Raw genomic sequence first — 19,466 nt, forward strand, 5'->3', positions numbered from 1 at the left:
TCTTGGTTTATTCGGGCTACCTTAGCAAAATGCCAAAGACTGAGGGGCTTAAACAACAGAGATTGATTTCTTATAGATCAGGAGTCTAAGATTAAGTGCCAATAAGGTAGATTTCCTTCTAAGGTTTCTTCTCTTGACTTGTGGACAGCCATCATCATACTGTGCACTCACCTGATCTCATCTTTGTGTGTTCCTGGAAAAAGTGAGCTCTCTGTTGTCTCTTCTTAAAAGAACACCTTTCTGTTAGTCAGGGCCTCACATTTAGAACCTCATTTAGACTTTGATACTTCCATAGAGCCCCCACGTCCAGCTATAGTCACAATGAGGATTAGGATGCATATGAATCTTGGAGGATACAGATATTCAGTCCATACATCCTGGGGTGAGGGGAACTTAGTAGTAAAGACCAATATGTATAATGTTTTGTGTTCAGAGCTATTCCATCCTAGCCTGGTCTTTTCCAAGAATTTTGTTTTCCCTGACTTCAGCTCATGACACAGCTTTGGATATAGGCAGGCTATCATCACTCCCTTTTTATAACGTATTCACTACAATTGAGTATATCATTGTCTACTTGTCACCTTTTTCTAATAAATACTTAGGATCTGAATAAACAATATTTTCAAGCACAAAAGCTGAGCTGTTTTTAACTATGAGAGCCCATGTCATATTTGTGATTCACATAAGACATAATAATGCATATGAACAAGGAATTAAAAACAAAACTGGAAAAAGAAAAATACCTGAAATATGAAAGTATAGGAACTAAAAGATATTTTCTCCTTTATGAGTTTTACTCTTAGGATATTGTCTGATTCTTTTTTTTTTTTTTTTTAATTGGAAACAGACTCTATGAGATGGGAATATAATGATCAATTTTAAGATAGTTGAATTTGTTAGCTTGCTCCTGAATTAGAGGAATACTGCACTCTCAGTTTAAAGTGTATTGCCAGTTAAAGTTCATTTTCTTTATCTATTGGGAGAAAAATGTATCATATTGGTCTCACTCTATTTAGTAGAGAAATGAACACTAATGACCAGCAATTCTTAGAATTGCAAAAGGCATAAAAGAACTGAATTCATGATGAACCTCTTGTGTGAGGTGAGTTTGTACTCAGCTTTGCTCTTTATCAAACTTGTGCTCAAGTTGACATGGGGATCTTGGTAAGGAATTTTTGACCTTTAAGAAAACCAACTGTGTCTCTCAATATGGATCAAAAAAATCTTCACGCCAAACATTGAGATATAAAATCTCCAGGTCCAGACTTGGCTGGTACAGGGAACTTTTTTTTTTTTTTAATTGAGCACTTGTGTTTTCTTTTGTTGCTACTTACGGGGGTTGGAGGTCATGTTAACCACTGAGTCACCAATTTTAATGATTAGAAAACATGAAGCTTTCTGAATCATTTCCAACTTATTAAACACAAAATGATTCAGACCAGCAGAGGAAATTTGTCTTGGAGGGGGACAGGAATGTTGACTCTCTAAGTGGAAATTTATAATTTGTAAATTAAGCATAGTTTTTTTCCCCTTCTAAAGATGAATATTTTTGCTGTCTTTTTCTTATCAAGACCAAATAAAATTTCATTTGAGTTATTTGACTCCACAAGGCCTAGTGCCAAATGCAATGAGGTATAATGAGGTTCAGAGAAAGACAACATGTGACCCAAAGGAACTGACCGCCTACAACAGGATGTAATTAAATACCTGAATATAAAAGAAAGAACACGGTAAATTCTCTAAAGAAGTAAAAGCAATATTTCCCATGTAGCAAACTTAATGAAGAATGGTAAACTTTCAACATGAAGCAATGCCAGACAGAGCACGCTGGTTAGATAGAAGTGCATGAACAAAGTATGGAGGTATATCCTCAACTGTGTATAAAGAAATTTTTGTTTGAGGATACTCCTTAACACCCACAATTACTCCATGAACTTGAATTTCTGTTCCTCCTTCATGAAGACTTTTTAACACAACAATTGCAGTGGGTAATTAAGCTTTCACATGTGTCCAGATATGAGTTAGCCAGACCTAAATAAAGGCAATGAACCACATGCAATTTATGTCTTCAACAGTAGCTTGGTGAGAAATCCTTAGGAAGACACGTTGTATGTGCTCCTCTGGGCCTCCCAAGGAACAGCATACAGTCATGTGGGCCAAGGAAAGGGGATGATGCTAAGAAGTGGATAGCAGCAAGCAGAAGGGAAAGATCAATTATGAAAGCATACAAACTCCCATCAAAAAATGAAAATTATTAGTCAAGATTATTCACTGAACCAAACTTCCAAGCTTCATTTCTTTTTTCAGTCTATCTTCCTATTTGTCTACTCCACTGACTAAATTCTACTCACATCCTAACTATTTGCGTTTTCTCAAATGAGGAATGTGGTTCATCTCACAGAACACCTTGACTCCTTGTTCTGAAATATTTGGAAACTACTTTTTAACTTGGTAATTGTCCAAATTCATGTCAAAATCTAATTTTCCTATGAAATTTTCTTTACTTATTTTGTGGTATTCTGTCATTATTTATTTAGAGTTAATTTAATCTAGCCTGCCAAGATTCTCTTACATAAACTGGAACATTCGTTTACAATTATTTATCTATCTGCCTATCTCCCTCAGCATGCTTTGGCCCTATGAGTTGAGAAACTGAGTCTATTTCATTTTAAATGTGGGCCATTTTAAATGTGGCCCAGCACACAGCAAATGGTATGCATTTTTCTACTCAATAAAATGTGAGTGATGAATAAAAGAACTAAGAAAGGGGTGAGAAAGCTTGAGGAGAAGCCAAAGACCAGAGAAGTGTGAGATCTTTCGCTAGCATATTTTTAGGAGGAACTGGAAGAGGAGATCCAAAGTCAAGTTAAATCAGCATATCAGATCTTTAATAAGACAAGCCCAAGATGAGACTCTTTGTAAAGTTTGTCTACACACAGCCTTGTGGAATATGGCAAGAATGATGGGAAGTGTACCCTTGATGAGGCCTGATAAAATTCACTCGTAATTTAATGAGAGAAGGCAGTTGATGAGACCAGTAATGTGGCTAAAATGAGTCAATGCTAATTGTTTTTTACTGAAAGTTGGAATAGATGAAAAATTGTTGTTACATACTGAGATAAATATTAGTCATGGTTCTTGAAAATCGTATCTGGCAAGACAAGTAGAATTTAAATAATTAAAGAAGAAGATCATTTTAGTTGAGAGATCAGTGTATGATTATACAGAGGCAGGAATGGTTGTGGTCTGTTGGGAACAGGAAGAAGGCCAAACTGACTGGACAATGGGCTGTACACTGGCAACCAGTTTTAGATTATACTAGATCTGTGTTGTCATGGGCAAGATGGAGGCGAAACTGAGACCCTTAGTGGGCCACAGGTTAAAAACGATCACTAATTGAGTTTCCCTTTGCTCCAGGCACTAATCAAACCTCCCCTAAGTATGGTATCAGTAGTTGTCATAGTAACAGTGAAATGTATTTTGAATTATTCCTGTTTGTGTGGGAAAAATTAAGAATCTTTAAGAATCTCAAGACTCTCAGGATTGCCCATGATTGAGAAGCTGGTATGAAGCAAAGATTAACATTCACATGTGTCCAGCCCCAAAGTCCATGCTGTTCATTCCTTCATTTTCTTCCTTAGAATAGGGTTTGTGGGGCGCCTGGGTGGCTCAGTGGGTTAGGCCGCTGCCTTCGGCTCAGGTCATGATCTCAGGGTCCTGGGATCGAGGCCCGCATCGGGCTCTCTGCTCAGCAGGGAGCCTGCTTCCTCCTCTCTCTCTCTCTGCCTGTGTCTCTGCCTGCTTGTGATCTCTCTCTGTCAAATAAATAAATAAAATCTTTAAAAAAAAAAAAAAAAAAAAAAAAGAATAGGGTTTGTGAAGCTATAATCATCTATTGAGCAAGTCTTCAGTCCTAAGATATATTCAGGTAAAAGTTGTTTTCATTAATTTGAATATTTTCTAGATAACAAAACAAAAAGTCAACTCTACTGTTAAAATATTGAAGGATTTGGGGGTAACTGAGTAACTCAGGTTAGTGTCTGACCTTTGATTTAGCTCAGGTACTGATCTAAAGGTCATGAAATCAAACCCCCACATTGGGAGCTGTGCTCAGTGGGGAGTCTGCTTGAGATCCTCTCTCCCTCTCAGTCCTCCCAATTGCCTTTTTCTTTTCCTTCCCTTACATATGAATTTGTTTGGGATGTTATAACAAAGTACTATAGATGGTGTGGCTTTAACAACAGAAATTTATTTGTTGCAATTCTGGAGTCTGGGATGTAAAAGATCAAGGCACCAGCAAATTTGGTGTCTGTGAGGGCCTGCTTCCTGTTTGTATATGGCCATCTTTACCTTGTATTTTCACAAGAGCAGAGAGAGCTTCCAGGGGTTTCTTTTATAAGGGCACTTTTTTTTTTTTTTTTTTTTTTTTTTTTTTTAAGGGCACTAATCCCATTCACGAGGACTCCATTCTGAAAAACCTAATTGCTTCCGGAAGCCGCCTCCTCTTCATACCGTCACCCTGGAGGCTAGGATTTCAACATAAGTATTTCAAAGGGACATAAAAATTCAATCTATTACATTCCATAAGATAGAATGGTTAATAAAATATAGAAACTTGAATTTCATTTATGTTGAAAGATGGCTTTCCTGTGTCTTCAGCCATGTCTGTATTCAAATCTTTGTTCAAAAGGAGCACGTATTATTTTTAGATTCTTTAATTTTTTTTCTGTCATCTGTGTAGCCTTCTCCTTTCATTGAGAAATATAAGAAGTTGACTCTATGTATTCATTATAATTACGTGTTTCAAATTCAGTTTAATTATTTGAATAAGGTAATTTATACTTGCAGAAATGAATTGGCCCCAGATTACAAATGCTCTAAAAGCTCAGAGGATGGAGGAGTCTGTCACTACCTGCCTACTTCCCTGTTCACATGCAAATACCTTTCCCCCAGGTGTTCTTTCAGGCTCCCCAAACTCATTCTCACTTTAGATTTACCTTCATTCTGAGGAACTTGGATGCGGAGGAGCTGAGGCTGATTTTTGCCAGCTTTTCCTTCTTCTCTGGGGACCAAGTTCGAGTGGGAATTGAGTATGTGTGATGGGGACAAAGTGATCATTAAGAAAAGTCTTTTCCTGCAAGGAATTTACTGTTAACACTCAGGTTTTTCAACTGGAGGCTGAAAGTAGGGGAAGGTAGTAATTAAACCTGATTCCATCATAATGGCCAGGAGCCTGGAAGGCAAAAGAACTCAAGGAGATATGCCCCAAATCTGGGCAGTGAGCAGAAGGCATTGCAGGCGGCATTGTTTCAGCAACTGAAGGCACAGAGTTTGGCTAGGGAACCATGTAAGCTGGCCAAAAACGGAGGGAGTAGAAGAAGGGATAAATGATTTCTCAAAAAAAAAAAAAAAAAAAAAAAAGGCAGAACCTCGACATACAGGCAGCTTTAGGGTTCCACGTGAATGTGAGCTCTGTTTAGATCCGACGTGGTGGTCAAAATGATTCTGGGTAAACCTGGCCTGTTGAGGGTTTGTCCTTCTGTGCTTGTAACCTAAGACCTAAAATTAGCACTCAGTATAATGTACTGCCTTGACATCTGAAACAAGGAGTGCTTCAAACAATCCTGCTTATCTGGAATCCAGGCACAGTTTCTGTTTACCCCAGAGTCACGTGTTTCGGTTCCCTGCCAATCTATAGAATTAGACAAACAAGCCAGTCACAGCCTTCAGCAGGAACCAGAGGCACCTCATCCTTTACATGCTACAGGGCTTGCTTCCCACAGCCCCTGGTTGTTTACTTTGTTATCTGGTGTGACACTTGTGTGGCCCTGCATGGCTTTCAGGGTCCTCCTCTCTATGTGGCTGATATACTTGGACCTCCTGTCCAAGTGTCAGGTGTTGATGTCTGGCCTTCCCCGAAACCTTATGGCAGATATTCCTCGCTTACCAACAGGGAGAAGAGGAGGCAATAAAAATAGCCTCAAATTGTCCGAGGTGTTTTATAACCTGGGTCCTGTGTGACTTCGTATTTGTAATCAAACATAAAAGCAAATGTTTAATGCACTACTAAGAGTGTGGATTTGGGAACCTCTAGGGGATGCCGAGAAAATGTAATGGCCAGATATTTAAAGGAACGGAAATGTCCTTGCTTTTTCTATTTGTATGGTACCACTCAGACACTAAATACCTCACCTGGTGTAGCAGCCTAATACCCCAGGAATAGTGGACACAGTTCTGGTCCCTTCAGCATATTTCTTCTAATGAACATGACAGAAAACCTACCCTTCAAATCTTGATTTGGTCTTCTTAAGATATAGCTTGTTCCAGTTCATCCAGAAAATTTCCTAAATACTTGCATTCTCAGATAGTGATTTCTTAATGCTGTTCTGTGAAATCTTTTATAAGAAACTACCTGTTTGTTATGAACATGTTCTAAGTGATCAATAAACTAAAGTTTACAGGGTCAAGGAAAATGGGGTGTGTGTGTGTGTGTATATATATATGTGGTGTGCGCACATGTGCATGTGTGTGTCCTCAAACATACACCCCAGGCTAGGTCAGTATCTATGCTTGTCAAGGATTTGCTGCTTAATGTTGCCAAAAATAAAGGTAATCCACATAGGGCAAGCTGGTAGTAATAATTTCCAGTGTGTCTTGAATTTTTTATGTTTTTAACCATGCCTAGTACTCTCAGACTGGTTAAAAAACCAAAACCAAAACCGTGAGCTTCAAAACTTATAGTGGGAAGAAAGGGAGAAATAGGAAAGTAGGGAAAAAAGGAAAGATGGGGAGAGGGGTGTATATTACAAAAATCAAATAAACTTCAGTCAGGGATCGAGAAAACTGAGTAAAACTGAGTAAAAAACACCAGTGAAACTGACTCATGAGTTTTCACTAACATGATTAAAAACATAGAAATATATGTGATACTTGTTTTTACTCATAGAAAAATGAGGTAAATATTTATTTTAATTATTCTCACAAGGATGTGAGTTGCCTGACAGCAGAGAACACCTTTTTCTTTATTTCTCTGGTGTCTGGAGCAACATCTGGCATATTATAGGAACTAAATAAATGTTTGGTGAATATATGAAATAACAAATGAGTGACTTAAATATTTAACGCTTGGGGACAAAGTAATAGCAAAAGTTTGAGCAATGACTAGTGGAACATAGAAAAGGAGTTCCCATAAGGGGCATACGGGTACACAGGTGAACCAGCAACGTCAAAATGGCATGCAGTGAGACATATTCCCTCCAAAAGTAGGCAGATAAAAAGACAAGTGTTCTTTTTTATCTTACAATGCTTTAACAGCTGTAAGAGGACTTGAAAAGGGTATTCAATCTAAGTGACAAGGGTCACTGCTTTGTGCTCACACATTTCTCATAAAAGGGTACAATTCACATTAAATTCCTCCTACTTTTCAGAAGAGCTTTGGGATTTATGTTGAGAATCTCTTTATGATTTATGATAACCAATTAGAATAAGATCATCAGCTGAGTATAATAGTCAGGATGACCTTTTCTGGTCTGCCCAATATATGGTTTACACACAAGTAGGTTTGGTAATGTTGGTCTCTGATTTGCCCAATTCCTTCTATATTTGCCATATAGGTGTTTGCTCTATTGCTCTATTGATTGGATGAAGGGGGTGGATAAGGATAGTCCTTTATATAATGCATGAATATTGAAATGTACTGCATGAACAAGCTACCAAGAAGGGGTGTGTGACCGTACATGTCCTTGTGGAGGAGAGCCAAGCAGAAGGTCAAGCCAGTAGCAGGAGGTAGAATAGCAAGTCCACAGGTTGCACAACTAAACAAGGCCTCCAAGAAGGTCCTTGGAGCGGGAGTGGCTCCCAGCCAAGTCGGTGAGGGAGCTCATGCCCAGTTTATAATCCACTTGGAAAAGTCCAGGGAGCCGTCTGGTCTCTGACATTTTGTTGACCACATCGGCAATGTCGCATACCTCCAGCTCTCTCACACTTCCACTCTTCTCCGCCTTCACTAAATAACGTGCAGTGAAGTATCCTAATTTCATTTTGATTATCTTTGCTTTAAAAGTCAGTCACTATAGTCTAGACTAAGCCGCCATCAAGGATTGACCTTATACACTTATCAGAACGTTAAGACATGTACAATTCCAGAAGAATCATGCCAGTCCTCTATCAGTTGTATCATTTCTCTTGTTTGTAAGGATGTGACACTATTGCTTTCACTGTGCATGGACTGTTGGGTAAGAATGGATTATTTCTGTGACTTAGCAGTTATTTCATTCAAGCATTTAAGAACTATCCCAGCAAAAGTGAAGTGAGACACATTACCAATACTCATTCGCCCTTTTAAGATGTGGGCCATCGCAATTTGGGTCAGCAGCCAGTGTGGCTGACGCTTAGCCAGATGGAATGGTCCCACAGCTACTCGGATTTTTGAGGAAATGGATGTGATTCCCTGGAATTATAAATCATACCCTCCAACCAGGGATCGAAAGGAAGGAATATAATTAGCACCAAATAGGATGCTTTATTTTTGCTAGAATATGTAACATAGTGGGAGCCATTCAGGAAATTTTTACATGAAACCAACAGAAACCTTGTGGCCTTTTCTAAATGCCTCCCCTTCCTTCCTGCCTTCCTTCTTTTCCTCCCTCCAGGCCACCCTGTCTTCCTCTTCTCCCTTCCTTTCTCCTCCTTCCCCCCTCCATTTCTCTCCTTCTTCCCCTTCCTTCCTTTCTTCGTTCCTCACAATTCCCTTGTTTTGTCCTTCCTTTCCTCCTTTCTTATAAAGGTTCAGACCAATACTGAGCACAGCTCGTTTCAAACCTTTTATTTTCTAGGAGAAATACAAGTTTATTGCTTCAGTGCCGTGAAATTATTATTTTTCATTGCCAGGTTAGCCCTTCAGATAATGTTAAGGTTTAATTTGAACTTTTCACCTCATTCTAGTCCCCTGTCATCTTTTTGTGTGTGTGTGTGCTGAACTCATAGAAATGGAGATCTGTATTTCACAGTCTATCATCTGCTCCAAAGGTCACTGAATTTATGTCTTCTTCATATTAATATTTGCACGTTTATTCCTTGAATATGTATCAGAAACATTTAGTGTGTTCCTGTGTTGTACATACACTGCATGTTCCACAGTGTTCTATTGCAACAATGAGTGCTTAGTCAGGGCTGAAGTAATTGAACGGTTCTGTGCTGACTAGGTTTACAGATGAGGGACATACACACACAAAAAGGAAATGAAATAGGAATCCCAAGGGAAGATTTTACACTTATTTGAGGATACTGAAGGCAGCCAGGAAGCTGAGGAGACCATAAAAGGAAGATTGATAGACATAATTTTTTTAAAAAAAAGTATTTGGAAGTACTTTACACTAAAAAAAATTTAGTCATATTATGAACTAAAAAAAATTTACAGCATATAAGACAAATAATTATCTTTATATCTTCATATATAAAGAAATATTATAAATCTTTTGGAAATAAATGTAGACACTATTCTACATCCAAGGAGTATCATCAATGAATAAAAAAGACAAAGATCTATGTCCTCATTGCATTTACAGTCTAGTAGAGGGACGTAGACAGAATACATCTTAAAAATAAATACATTTTAAGATGTTTCTGCCTCTTGAATGTGCTCTGGACATAGGAACTACACTATGTGCTCAGAAAATAAATATTTCTGGTTTTCTTTACATTACACACACATGAAAAAACACCTTGAAATGGTACCTGACAGGGCAGCAGCGGGAAGTACTAGGCAGCATCAGGATTTTCAAGGAGTCAGTGAGTGGCATCACCTTGCCAGGGGACAAGATGGTCAAGCAGGAATGTGCAGCACAATTGCCTTGTTTGAAACAAGGAAACAAGGCTCTGCCTTTTGAGAACAGGCAACATCAATTCTGGCAAGAGAGAAGAAAGGGGTGAGTGTTACTTTGTTGGGGAAAGATAGTAAAATTACTGCCCTATTCCTTTTTTGAGACCATTAAGCATAGCTAATGCTAAGTTTCAGTTAGCCAAACCAGAGGTTGTTTTGTTTGTTTGTTTGTTTGTTTTGTTTTGATTTGATTTGACTTTTACTTCAACCTGTTTAGTCCAGAAGCTGTAGGCTGGTTGGGAGTACTCCACTAAAGATATCCCAAGCAAAACGTGATACAGACAAGATCTGCCTCAGCCTTAAATTTAAATAACCATTGCAAGAGAGTATGGTCCAACTCTGTGATATTTCTAAGATGGCAATATGGAATCTTTTCATAAAATGATTGATTTGTATTTCAAAGGAAATTTCTTCTCTTGAAATCTGAGCAAAATGCTTGAGGCTTTTCACAAGTACGGCATATGGAATATTAACACTCTTCCATTAACTCTGCATTTTACTCCAGTCAGAGACAGAAAAAAATCTCATTTTAGAGGAATCAGCCAAGTTTTTAAAGACAAGCACATGATTATTTTTTTCGACATATTTAGGTTTATTCAAAGTCCTCTTAGCACTGCTAGGTGAAATATTAAATACTAGCATCTCTTTCATATGAACATCAGATTCAGTTCTAAAAGCCCTCTGGCAATGTTCAGAGTCCAGAAATGCTCCAATTTTAATAACATTTGTAACTATGATGTTACTTTAATGGGGGAAGGGATGTCATGATTCTAATTTCCGTCTGAGGTAGAGAACCAAGGTTTCTTGAGGTATGGGTGTTTGCTAGCAAAGGGCACATTGAGATTTTTAGGGCACGCTGAGACTTTTAGTGCAATGTTTCTCAAAATAAAGGTTTTAGTGGCCCATTAGAGTTGAAGTAAAGTGACCCATTTAGAGACTCATGACCTATAAGAGGGTCATGAAATCAATTTTGTGAATTATAACTGTTTTGCTTTGTTATTAAAAAGTACAGGAATAGGATGGAATGGAAGAGAACACAAAGAATAAAGAGAAATAAGTGGAAATGAGTTTTTAATGAAAACTGCCTAAGCAGGACCAAATTCCTACATTTCACAGATTGCCACATTCCTGGTGCTCTACTGGTACTAAGGCTACAAAGATGATAAAGTTTAGTACCCTCTTCTCAAAGGTTAATTGAATAACAACACCATTTTTGATAATTCACTCAGAAGGTTGCATCATTTTGGTCACAATTTATTTGCAAACTATTAATTCCTACCTAATATGTAAACACAAGTATTTACTTGTATTGATGTTAAAATATTTACAAATTCAATCTATAAAGCCCTGACATTTTTGATTATAGGAAAAAAGTACCTTGAAATTGGTTCTGTTTTGCTTGTTTTTTAGATTCTAGATGTTGTGGCATTCTATAAATGTTTAGTTTGAGTCCTGTACTGTCCCCATTTACTAGGTTTTTAAGTGATAAACAGGTCTCCTGCCTTGGAGGCCCACATAAGTGTTCATGCTCAGTTTTTGTGCTTTTCAGGTGAAGTTCATTTGCACAACTCATGGATCTGCATCTGTTGAAATACTAAGTTATCATATTGGTATAGAAGGAAATTATTTCTGATAAATTACATTCTAAAGTGGAACAGGAAATAATCAAGAACTATGCAAGATTGTTAATGCAAGATTGTTAATGAAATTCTCTTCTATATGTTCCCAACATGCTGCTTCAAGAATTAGCTTTATAAAGCATGGTTTGTGCAGTATTCACTTACCTCATAGGCTCAAAGTCATCTTCCCCCAACTGAAGGAATATGGAACACTGGAAATTCAAGCCCTCCATACTTAGATGTATACAACATTTTTTTTTTTAAATAATGAAAAAAAGCTAATAGTGTAAGTTTAAAAAATAAAGAAAAAAATCTCACCTAAGAGTAAGTGACCTCAAGTACTTACATTTGATTTTACAGTGAAGAGAAGGGAGACAAGTGAATTCTAGAAGCTTAGAGCGTCTAGAAGTCCTGAGGACTTTCAGACTCAGAAGAGTATGTGATGGGGGAGTGAGGGAAGGTGGCTCTGGTGATTTCACACTTCTGTAAAAAATTTTTTGATGATCGTACACTACATATTTGATATAAACTCTTCATCTTGGTGCTTGAATAACTTTTCTAGGGCTTTTGTAACCAAGTGCAACAGAGTGGGGGTGCTTAACCAACAGACACTTTTTCATGATTCTGGAGACTAGAAGTCTGAGATCAAGGGTGGATCTGACTGGGTTTCTCAATGAGGGCTGTGAGGGAAGGAGCAGTTTTAAGCCTTCATCCTTGGCCGGTCAATGGCTGTCTTCTCCCTGTGTCCTCCCATTGTATGTCTCTGTGTCCAAGTTCCCTCTTCTTATGAAGACACCAGTCACATTGGGTAAGACTCCCCCTAATTACCTCATTTTAACTTAATTACCTCTGTAAAGACACCCTCTCCAAATACGGTCACATTCTGATGTAGGGTTAGGACTCAGGGTTAGGAATTGAACATGGGAATGGAAAGGGGCACAGTTCAGCCTATAATGGTGTTCACGACTCTATACCTTGAGAAATAGCTATTATGTCCATTTTACCAATGAGGAAATCGGTATTCAGAAGTTAGGAGAATGGTCAAAATTCACACAATAATGAAGGGGCACATTCAGGACATGAAACTGGGTATCCTGGACATAACTGGATATCCTTCCTACTTCTGCATTGTCTGTTCTATGAGGAAATCCAGAATATGGCCCTGCCTCCCATTTTCATTTTACCTCTCACATACTTGCCTTTGTTCCTTTGCAAATGTTTTTCTGTTTTCACTTCTATCTCTGCCTATCAAGATTTTATCTGCCCTTGAAGGTTTTATCTCAAATATAACCATTTCATAATTAAACACCTGATAAGATTTAGAAAATCATGATGTCCTTCTTACAACCCATGGCAATTAAGTCAGTATCTCTGGAGGTAGGGCACACGTGAGTATTTCCTTTTTTTTTTTTTTGAAAAATTTTTATTTCATATTTCTTTTCAGTGTTTCAAGATTCATTTTTTTATGCACCACACCCAATGCTCCATGCAATACGTGCCCTCCGTAATACCCACCACCAGGCTCACCCAACCCCCACCACCCTGCCCTCCAAAACCCTCAGTTTGTTTCTCAGAGTCCACACTCTCTCATAGTTTGTCTCCCCCAAACATGAGTATTTCTTACCAGGTGATACCCATGTTCAGTTAAAGCTGAGAACCACTGCTTTAAAACCTCTTCTCATCTCATTATCAACATGCTTATCTTTAGCAACATTTTTCCCTATTAGATTTTTATACCAGGACTACATTTTACTCATTTGATCTTCTCCCTCCTCTGTCCCCACCAAATGCAATGCCTTACATATTTCAGACATTCAGTAATAATTTTCTTAATTGAAATGAATTAGAGTCACCAGAATGAGAATGGAGAGGAAAGGGAGAGGCTATGGACTCATTCTTTTAGGAAAGAATTTTAATTTTTTGTCTGGAAAAGCAACTTTTTGGCCCAAAGTCATCCATTAAGCAAAAACACATTTCAAACATAAGTCCATCTTTTAAGATTTCCCTTTGTGATGTTTTCTGGCTCATTCTTTCAGTTGAGGCACTTTAAACTTAATGCACACAATTCAGAATTTGCCACTTAAAGTAATTACCCATTCATATTATATCATTCTTATATCAAAGACAATATGATAATGGACTAAAACTATATAGCTGTCATGCATCAGAGTATTTATATTTCCAAGAAAGCTAGATGAGGACATTTTTTTCTGATTTGCTTTATGACTTTTATTGCAATAGCCTTTATTTGTTGGTGCCACAGAAGTGTCCTCATACATATCACTCTATCAGGTTGTTACTATTGCTATCCCCACCAGCATCCTCTTCATCATCATCATCATGTTCACTTCCTAGCTATTGGCTCCAGGGAGTCACTGTTGCTCACTTTGATTATCGCAGGAGCTTTCTACTTCATTGTCTTCTCCTTTCCATTTCCCACTCTTTATTCTGCTTAGCTTCCACAGGTACTTCCCTGATCTGGATTTGCTGAGCTTAGTCTGCACCTGGAATGCCTTCAGTGGCTCCCAATTCACACAGAGTCATGTTAACACCTGGCATCCCACTACTGGGTATTTACCCCAAGGATACAGATGTAGTGGAAAGAAGGGCCATCTGTACCCCAATGTTCATAGCAACAATGGCCATGGTTGCCAAAGTGTTGAAGAACCAAGATGCCCTCCAACGGATGAATGGATAAAGAAGATGTGGTCCATATATACTATGGAGTATTATGCCTCCATCAGAAAGGATAAATACCCAACTTTTGTATCAACATGGATAGGACTGGAAGAGATTATGCTGCGTGAAATAAGTCAAGCAGAGAGAGTCAATTATCATACAGTTTCACTTATTTGTGGAGCATAAAAAATAACACGGAGGACATGGGGAGATGGAGAGGAGAAGGTAGTTGAGGGAAATTGGAGGGGGAGATGAACCATGAGAGACTGTGAACTCTGAAAAACAATCTGAGGGTTTTGAAGGGGAGGGGGGTGGTGGGAGGTTGGGGGAGCCTGACAGTGGGTACTGCATGGAGCACTGGGTGTGGTGCATAAACAATGAATTCTATAACACTGAAAAGCAATTAAAAAAAAAAAAGAAAAGAAAAGAAAACCAAACTCCTGGCATCCCATACCTGACATTCAAATTCCTGTCAAATATGGCTTCTACATGAAATTTACAGTATTTCCTTCCATAATATACCCTCCATCCTGTACCTTATGATCTGTGGAGAGCCAGTCTATCTTTCCCTGAATATATCCTAAATATGTTCTGCTACTCCCTATATCTACCTAAGGACATCCTAAAATTTCCTTAAAAGCCCATTACATTGATTTATTTGCATTGTGTGGCTTCAGTACTATGTAATTCTTCTCTAGCTAGTTGTACATGGACAAGAATGCGGTGGGCAGGCCAACTGAGCAATATCACAAGGAATTCTTAAAGGAAGACTAATCTCAGTGAACCTAAGACTTATTTCCAAGAACAAGCAGCAGCTGACATTTAAAAATAATAGTGGAATTCACCATCAAAAGGATATGGATTTCTAAGGAAATAAAGGACTCTGCTGGACAAGAAAAAACACAAGAGTATTTTATTTTCCTGTTTGCTCCTCTCTAGCACCTAATCCAGTTCCTTGAGGGAACTGGTACTTGATATCAATTTCTGGATTGCATGACTGACTAAGTAAATGAGAAATACACACATGGTAGAGGTCAACTGCTGAGCCTGGCAATAGGGTAAGTTGATTTCATGTGACCTAGAAGGGGCAAGCTGTGCCTCAGTAAAGAAATATTCGGAAACTATTTGCCTTTACCTTTACTACAGAAGAAACAGTGAGTTCTTTTTACAGAGCATGCACGATTGCAGTGCAGGTACTGGGCCAAAAATAAATAATAACCCAGGTGCATTAATAGCTGAAGTTAAACTCTGTTTGGCACCAATTTATCAGGGGTATATTGCTGGTATGTTATGATACAGCATAGGTGGTAATTGTGGAGAGAAAATCAGACAGGAATGTTTCTTCCTTTGAATCAATGCTTAATGTCTAAACCAGCACCTTTGTGACCTCCTTCTTATACTTTTAACATTCCTCAATTGATAAAGCAAAAGAAGGGTGATGTTAGCTTAAATACTTCACAACAATTTTGGGTGGTACCTAATATTGAAATAAGTAAAAGTGAATTTTATGACAATGTTTGATGTCCAGGCAAACTTCTTATCATTACTGACATTTCCTAAATGGAAATAAGCAAACAATAACAGCAGAACAGTACAATTAACATAGAATTTTAGAGTTTGGAGAACTGTAGTCTTCCACCACCAATGGACACCATGGTGAGGGAATGACAGCATGGGATTTTACAAAATTAAAAAGTGTTTTTTACACATTTCTTGTCCTTCAGACATGCATAGTATTTCCAGTGTTTGAGTTGCCATGGGCTATCACCACTGCAGAAGCAGTGAAACCAGGATCCCAGCAGGAGAAAGAGCCTCCTAATAGCATGTTCTAAGAAGAGAAACTGGTCTGGATTCTTAGTTTGGTGTGATGGATGGCATAGTTTCAGAACACCCAAATAATGTGCCTGTTGCACCAGGACATTTCATGCAGAGGCAGAGTTGGAAACTTCATCCAGCCACAGGAAAAACCCTTCATCCTGGTGAAGCAAACATCCGATTACAGAAGGAGTAGGAAGATGGCTCACAGCATGTCTTGCCACATTAGCCTATGACAGGGCAGGGAACCCTGCTGTTCAAGTGGCCTACACATGACCATTCCAAACAAGGGAGGCCCTGCTCAGATCCACGGCCTCTTAAAAACTGCCATTATTCCACCATCTCAGATGTCTGAAACAGATAAGTTCTTTTTTTAATGTTTCTTAAAATTTGAATTGACTTTTTCTTTTAATATTTTTATTTTACTTTAAATTCAAGTTAGTTAACATACTGGTTTCAGGAGTAGAATTTACTGATTCATCACTTACATACAACACACAGTGCTTATTCCAACAAATGCCCTCCTTAATTTCCATCACCCATTTAGCCCATTTCCCCCACTATTCCCCTCCAGGAACCCTCTGCTTGTTCTGTATAGTTCAGAGTCTCTTACGGTTTTGCCTCCTTCTCTGTTTTTAGTTTTTATTTTTATTTTAATTTTTCCTTCCATTCCCCTATGTTCATCTTTTTTTTTTTTTTTTCTTAAATTCTACAAATGAGTAAAATCATATGATACTTGCTTTTCGCTGACTCACTTATTTTACTTGGCATAATACATTCTGGTTCCATCCACGTTATTGCAAATGGCAAGATTTCATTCTTTTTGATAGCTGAACAGGATAACATTGAAAGTGTGTTATAGATATAGATATAGATACATAGATATACATGCCACGTCTTCTTTATCCATTCATCAGTTGATGGATCTCTGGGCTCTCTCTATAGTTTAGCTATTATTGATAATGTTGCTGTAAACATCAGGGTGCATGTACCCCTTTGAATCTGTATTTTTGTATCTTTTGGGTAAATACTTAGAAGTGTAATTGCTACATCATAGGGTAATTCTATTTTTAACCTTTTGAAGAACTTTCAAACTGTTCTCCAGAGTGGCTGCACCAGTTTGCATTCCCACAAAGAGTGTAGGAGTTTTCCCCTTTCACTGAATCCTCACCCACGTCGATTGTTTCCTCACTTGTTAGTTTTAGCCATTCTGACAGGTGTGATTGTGGTTTGATTTGTATTTCCCTGATGATCAGTGATGTTGAGCATCTTTTCATGTGTCTGTTAGCTACCCGTATGTCTGCTTTGGAGAAATGTCTGTTAATGTCATGGGCCCACTTGCTAACTGGATTATGTATTTTGGGGTTTGATAAGTTCTTTATAGATCTTGGATACTAACCCTTTATCAGACATGTCTCTCATTTGCAAATATCTTCTCCCATTCCTTCAGCTGCTTTTTAGTTTTGTTGATTGTTTCTTTTGCTGTGCAGAATTGCTGTGCAGGTTTTTATATTGATGAGGTCCCACTAGTTCCAGTTTTGCTTTTGTTTCCCTTGCCTCAGGAGACATCCATTAAGAAGTAGCTGCAGCTGAAGTCAAAGAGGTAGCTGCCTGTTTTCTCCTCGAGGATTTTGATGGTTTCCAAGACAGGTCATTTTTTTAATTTGGGGCAGGATAAGTAAGTTTTTTCCTAGTCCTTTTTTTGTTGCTTTGAGATGCAGTATATGCAGATTTTCATGGTTGTTATTTAGGTATTTTATGTTTGTTTGTTTGTTTTCTACAAAATTTGCTACGGAATAAAAATTTTTCTGAAGTGCAGACAGGTATACTATAGAAATCTTTAGTACTACAGAGAAAATATGTCACCTGTGTATATCAGTGGTTCTCAGCTTGAGTGTGACCTGGAGATAACTTGTTAAAACACACATTACTGGACCCCACTACCAGTGTTTATGATTTGGTGGGAACAGGTAATTTAGTAGGTACAGGTGATACTGATTCTGCTGGTCCAGGGACCACACTTTGAGAACTACTAATGTATGGAAATATGGATCATGGTTAGAGAAGATAGTAAAGTTATGTGGAAACTTGTGCCATTTCTGAAATATTGTGTCACTTTTGATATGTGAAGATCCTGATGCTGTCCATGGATAGGCAGGCTTTGGTGGTCATTTGTACATTCATGTCTTTTTACCCTCCAAGAATGGAGTGAGTTCGTTCGAATATAGCCACTCCCTTCACCTGCCTCTTCTCCTCTAGTAGCAGTGGTTGAGAATCATCTAAAGGCTACCAGTCGGAGCTCAGTTGGTTAAGCCTCTGCCTTTGGCTCAGGTTATGATCTCAGGGTCCTGGGATCAAAGCCCTGCATCAGACTGTTTCTCTCTCTTCTCCCTGCTCAGTCTCTCTTTTTCTCTATCTCTGTTGCTATCTCTGTCTCTCTTTCTCAAATAAATAAATAAAATCTTAAAAAAAAAGAAAAGAAAAGAAAAAAGCTACCAGTTGGTGCATCTTAGTGGCTCAGTCAGTTAAGCATCTGCCTTTCTGCTCAGGTTATGATCCCAGGGTACTGGTGTGGAGCCCACATTGGGCTCTGTTTACTGGGGCGCCTGCTTTTCTTTCTCCCTCTGCCTGCTGCTCTGCCTACTGGTGCTCTCTCTCTTTATCTGTCAGATAAATAAATGAAATCTTAAAAAAATAAATAAATAAGTAAAGTGCTGCCAAGTGCTTTGAAAGATACTGATTCAGGCCAGTTCAGAGAATAAAGTAGGAATTTAGTAAGAAAGTATATTTTCCACTATTTTTTTGAAAGATCTTATTTATTTATTTGACAGATGGAGATCACAAGTAGGCAGAGAAGTAGGCAGAGAGAGAGGAGGAAGAACGCTACCTGACAAGCAGAGAGCCCGATTCAGGGCTCCATCCCAGGACTCTGGGATCATGATCCGAGCCGACGGCAGAGGCTTTAACCCGCTGAGCCACCCAGATGCCCCAATTTTCCACTATTTTTAATACAAGATGCTATAAAACAGTAATGTTTTATCCTCTTATATTTTAAAAAGGGATACTAATCAAAAAAATAAATACTAATCACTTTCTTGTTCTTCCTTTATTTTATTTTATTTTTAGATTTAGATTTGCAAGTTCAGTGGTAAAGAAGTTCATTGCCTGTTCTAAGTACTTGTCCATAGTCTGCACTCAGAGAGATATGGTTCCCACGTCATGGTCTTTGGGTAATAACAGAACTTCAACTATGGACCTCTAGATATAACCATATGAATAACCACACACACACACACACACAGAGTCATGAAAAGCACCCTCAAAGAGAAGAAGAGAGATCTAATCTGCTTTATGCTTATTTTAAATAAGTGTAACTGTGTTTATCATTCCTTGTTCCTTTGGGGAGAATACCATTTCTCTTGGTTTAAATCTTATGTCCTTTCACTTTCATGACTCCAGAGTCTAAGTTCAAG

At 38.2% G+C, this 19,466-nt stretch overlaps 1 long non-coding RNA gene across 1 annotated transcript in view; it reads left to right on the forward strand.

The window, feature by feature from the left end:
- The window catches only part of LOC131811617 (uncharacterized), a 30,254-nt gene extending 11,160 nt beyond the window's left edge, over positions 1-19,094 (forward strand). Inside the window, exon 3 of the long non-coding RNA XR_009346017.1 lies at positions 18,825-19,094. This is a non-coding gene — a long non-coding RNA (uncharacterized LOC131811617). The remainder of the gene's footprint in view (positions 1-18,824) is intronic.
- The last annotated feature ends 372 nt before the right edge of the window (positions 19,095-19,466 follow it).

Source organism: Mustela lutreola, chromosome 11 (assembly GCF_030435805.1).
Source record: "Mustela lutreola isolate mMusLut2 chromosome 11, mMusLut2.pri, whole genome shotgun sequence".
Classification (NCBI taxonomy): Eukaryota; Metazoa; Chordata; class Mammalia; order Carnivora; family Mustelidae; genus Mustela; species Mustela lutreola.